The sequence below is a fragment of the Hetaerina americana genome, unplaced genomic scaffold, assembly GCF_022747635.1.
Source record: "Hetaerina americana unplaced genomic scaffold, ioHetAmer1.1.p SCAF_15, whole genome shotgun sequence".
NCBI classification, from domain to species: domain Eukaryota; kingdom Metazoa; phylum Arthropoda; class Insecta; order Odonata; family Calopterygidae; genus Hetaerina; species Hetaerina americana.
The window spans coordinates 884,586-889,887 of NW_027286625.1; the positions used below are offsets into that span (position 1 = coordinate 884,586).

At 36.9% G+C, this 5,302-nt stretch overlaps 2 non-coding genes across 2 annotated transcripts; one reads left to right on the plus strand and one right to left on the minus strand.

The window, feature by feature from the left end:
• Positions 1–3,290: 3,290 nt before the first annotated feature.
• TRNAG-UCC (transfer RNA glycine (anticodon UCC)) lies at positions 3,291–3,362 on the plus strand. The gene has a single exon. It is a non-coding gene; the product is annotated as a tRNA-Gly (tRNA).
• A 1,169-nt stretch (positions 3,363–4,531) lies between these two features.
• TRNAG-UCC (transfer RNA glycine (anticodon UCC)) lies at positions 4,532–4,603 on the minus strand. The gene has a single exon. It is a non-coding gene; the product is annotated as a tRNA-Gly (tRNA).
• Positions 4,604–5,302: the final 699 nt, after the last annotated feature.

A 5,302-nucleotide genomic window follows, 5' to 3' on the forward strand; every position in this document is an offset into this window, starting at 1 on the left:
TTCCCGGCCGCCAAGTGTCTTCAGAATTCCTGCCAACCCAGTTCCGTCCGGACCTCTCTACCCCCTTTCTCTCCCCTCATCCCCTGATTTCCCATTGTCCCACGCCAGAGCACCTGAACACCGAAGGGACTTTAGGGACACACCTGACAACTGGCCAAGGAAGGAAGTTCCCCGCACATATGATTCCCAATGACTGTGGCAGGATGAACATCAATTGAAACTCGCCGTTATTCTTTTTTGAATGACAGTTGGCGAATAACTACCCGAGGATTCATTGCTCACCTGGCTTTTTTCCGAAAGTATTTTAAAATTTTATACTTTATTTGGTGTGCGAAAACAAATTCTATTTTTTGATGAGAAATGTGAGATTTATGTGATCCAAATGCCAGAGAAAAATTGGCTTAAACAATCATTAAAATATCTTGTAGTTTTCAATGCTCAATATCATGATAAAATTATAAAATTTCGTTTTCAAATCCATGTCTTCACTCTTTTCATCATTTTTCCTTATTGTCAATCACCTGATCCTAATTCTATGCGTCAAGCTTTTCAATCCAGCGAGGCGATTTTTGGACGACAGGTACCCTAGAGTTCATTATAAGCATACCGCTACTTTTAAAGCAGCGGTTAATAATAGCAGGGATGTGTCCCGCCTAAAGTTCGGGGCTGATAGCACGAGAAAAAAAAGATTACCGGCCTATCTTAAACAATCATACATGCAACTATGCATATTCATGCTTATTGCCACCACCTACCCCAGAACTAACATTAATTTTAATAATGGTATACGCCTATTTCGAAGATTTAATTCCACCATCACTAATATTTAAATGGTAATAAAAATCAGTGGCCATCAATCATGATTTTCCATTCAGTGCTTTCATCGGCTAACCTTTTCATGTCTTCCCTTTCACATCATGCTTTTCTTGTGCCACCTTTTGCCAGCCCGAATCCTGCTCTGAAATTCTTCTTATTCACTTTGCTTCCACATCTTTCTTCAGCAAATTGTTATTGCTCAAAATATTTCTAATGATCTTATCCTATCTCCGTATTGCTTTCCTCGAACTTGTGTTAAGTAGGAAATACAGGGTGTGGCAACATAACTTCCTTTTTTCAATGCAATATTGCATTGAAAAAAGGAAGATATTTTGCCGCACCCTGTATAACCCAGCATGTGGTATAAGTAAAAGACAATTGATCGGCAGTGAAATGTTGAAGACTGTAATCGAGGGGAGATGTTAGGCAAACGAGGAAAGGGCAGAAATAGGATAGGGATGTTGGACGGGATGAAGGGAGGAAGGAAGTACACAGAGATGAAGAGAGGCCTGTTATAGAGTCGGATGTTCAGTTGTGTCTTGTTAGGAGATATTTATTTGGTAGGTGTGTCCATCCAAAACCTAAATAAAAATAAATATTTACCCTCTTGGATAACTCCGAGTGTATTTTTCGTAATAATGTAAATCCGGCGAAATATCGCGAGTCCACATTTTATTAATCTGGAGGCGGTGAATTTTTAAAGATATTTTTCAGAGAGAATATTCGATAGTTGAAGCACAATTCTAGTAAAATACGATTTAAACGTCACGAGAAATAACAAAATTCGTCTAAGTTCATAGTACAGTAACGCTAAGATAACGCCTTAATTGCATTGATGGTGATTTTGGCTCTCATAGCCAATTTTTTTTATCTAAGGAAATTTTGATTACATTCAGTTTACCAGCGCACACATTACCACGTCTCCTACGAGCCGTCACACCATATATGAACATATTCCACAAAACGGTGCTCCTTGCTATTGGTTCTCAACGCTTGATTGCCTCTTATTACAGTTTAAGAAGTTAATTTGAAAAATACTGTAATTTACCAAAGATATCGCTGTTCATTAATTTTGTAATTACTATTAGTACTTGTGCTTAATGAATATTTTATAAAATAGCTGACTGTTTCGACTTTTTTTAAATATCTTAGAGAATCGAATTGTCGATATTTTTATATTTTTTCTTCAACGTCCATGCTGGATGGAGAGCAGTTTTGAGAGTCTTTTTTTCTTGCATGCTCGCAGTCGGCATTTCAACCTAAATTGAGCATTTTAAAATCAAGTTTTGGATCTGGATTCTCATATGAGAAAATACGAAGCACATCTGGATGTTTGAAAGATGAAATTCGAACCAAGTGCCAGACCTGCCAGGATATTTACTGCGTGAGGGGAAAACCAGTAGCTTCAGAAATTTCCATGGAAGTCGAGCGAACGCCTAGCATTTTGTGGTTTGTTTACCCAGGTAAAAAACGCTACCCGCATTTTTTTTCGAGGTTTCATTAGCGAAACAAGCAGACGTCGACCAACTGTAACTATAGAATTCTTCCCATAGCTTCTTAAAGAAACTGATTGTTTTTTTTGTACGCTTCAACTTCTCGCAAATTGAGCGGGGAACTCTACACCGCAGGAAATGTGAAGCAGAGTACGAGTTTCTCGGAAGACCTCTGAATTAAGAAAGAAAATAAGAGGTTGGTCTAGTTCACCGGTCAAAAAAGTTTAGAAATCTTTTGGCGGAGTGTGTGTCTACCTGCTGCATGGAATAAGAGAGCTCGCTATTCCAATGCATCATTATAAAGTGATTCTAGGAATACTTTTTCGTTCAAAATATCCATTCTTTATTATAAAACTAATTCTTCAATGTTTGTGGCCGAAGATTTTATCATTCGTACAATCGACAAGCCGCATTATTGCATATTGTATCTGTAGGCTAGATTTTTTTTTTAATTGTATACGCTGGAATGGTTCCTTAATAGTTGAAATGGCGATTTTTTAAATAAAAATAATCACTTAGAAGGCACTCGTGTCATATTTCCAGCTATATATACCTACTGGAACATAAAATATTCGATACGATTACGATATTCATGATCGTAAATACGGAATTGTGGAAATGATACTTTTACCATCTGAAGATCCGACTTCACAGCATCATTTTCTTAGAATCTAATAATAAGAGAGAATTTATTAGGCTCATTCTTTAATGCAAATGTATACCTTGAAAAAGCGATAAAGGTAGAAAGAGACATATTTAAGGAGGAACACTATACGAAAATATACAGATTATTAATTTAAAAAACAATAACTATGGATATTTTTAAGGGGAAGATGGGAGATATAAGCTGCGCTAACATTTTGAATCTCCCTCTCATGCCGTCCTCACATTTGGAGAGATGAAACCTGGGACGCCTCGGTGAAGGGAATGAGAGATCATCTTTGCGGAAAGGAAAACTGTATTCATACAAAGTTCTTCGAGGCGTCGGTGGTGTAATGGTCAGCATAGTTGCCTTCCAAGCAGTTGATCCGGGTTCGATTCCCGGCCGACGCACTTTTTTTCATTCAATCTCCGAATGCTATTTCTTTTCTGTCCTGCAAGCTATTATTTTATCAGAACTTTCACTAGGCCATATCATTTTTATAATCAAAGTGCATTTGATCTACGTAACGCTTAAAAGAAATGGATTTTGAGCTATTCATGTTATTCAGTTTTCTTATGTTTAAAAATATTGGAACATTCTCTTCATTGGCATGTTTAATTGCTCTCTCGCCCCTTTTGGTATAATATAGTGAGTGCTGAAGACCTTATGTGTACCTGATTATTTCATTCCCTGTCACTATATTTTTGTTTCAATTTTTAATTTTATGTACTTCACCAAGCTCTTTTTGTACTCAAAGGCAATCAATTTATATGTGCTCGATTAATTAAAGTGCGCCTTCCCCAAACTTACTGTAGGAAATTTGAATATAAAAAACACGCCATTCACTCAAAAATTAAAAAAAAATGATTTTAGTAATTTAACACAGTATAATGATTCCTCGGATCCATTCAATAAAATGATACCAATATATTCATCGTACTTGGTAAAATTACTGTTCATCACTGAAGAAAAATAGTAACGTAGAGCTGAAGGTAAAACTGAGAATAAATTTAATCGTCCTTTCCTCTCTAAACTCATGTAACAATTAGCAAATCGTAGTGACACCATATTTAAAGGGATATAAAATATTGGCCGTATTGTGTACTATTGCATGATACTTATTTCCTCATATCATGTAAAACACAATTTGTAGGATGATTTAATATCATTTGCGTTGCATTGTTAACTTAAACAAATTGACTGACATTACGCGTGCCTATTCTCCATAACCACAGTACGAGTGTTATTATTTTAATTTGAATTTAAGCAACTCTATTTTCAGCACTGAAATACTAAAGTATCCATCAGAAAAATGAAAATTTTGAAGCAAGTCTATCAGGGCACTAAGCTGTTATTACTGGAATCCATTAAGAGAAAAAACCGCGATTCATTCAATCGCCCGTCATGATATTTTCTAACTATGCACTTCGTCATTATTCGCATTGCCATGAAATAAGATTTCGAACTATCCTGACTCATCTGACGATAAAAATAATTTCAAAAGCTTCAAGGGAAACGTCGCAACATAAAAATATTGCAGTCTATCCTGCATATTTTTATATTTAATAGTAAAAAAGAGTGCGTCGGCCGGGAATCGAACCCGGATCAACTGCTTGGAAGGCAACTATGCTGACCATTACACCACCGACGCCTTGAATAATGAAGGAACAAATTACGATGAGCTTTTCTTAAGATGCTCCTCTTCGGCTAATGGTGACCTAGATAGCTTTCACTCAGATCTTTTGGTGGGCGGTTCGAATTGATGAAAGAGACTAACTCGCAGATGCCTTTTCCACAACTGGTATAATATCAACGTTGAATAACGACCGTACTCTTGCAGTCTTATTACGTCGTACAAAGATTTGAAATGCGAAGTATTGTTTCCACATTCTTACGAAGAGCTTTGAACCCGGCCTTATATTTTTCCAAAAAAATGGGCGTTCTCCCTCGCGAAGTTTCACCGTTCTCGTGTTTATTCAGAGGAATAACTAGGCATTAAGCTTTTCCGAGAGTAGTATGAAAGTATTATATCTCACGTTTGAGTTACTATGCTAAATCACAGTGCACTTTGGACCTGTCAGAATGACGGCGTGGTCATCAGAAACGCGCCAACAATGCAAAGTATCTGGTTCCTTCTGAGAAGGCCGTGAGGTTGACCAACGGAAGTAAAATTTTTTTAAATCGGTGATTTATTTAGAGCTACGACGTGTGAAATCGAGGATGCCCAGGGTTGTCACCTGCAATCGAACCTAGGTACTTCGTTGAGATCAATAGCACAGCCCATTAGACCAGCACATATCAAACTTTATGGTAAAAAACATATGCTCTACATAGATGACATTTAACATTT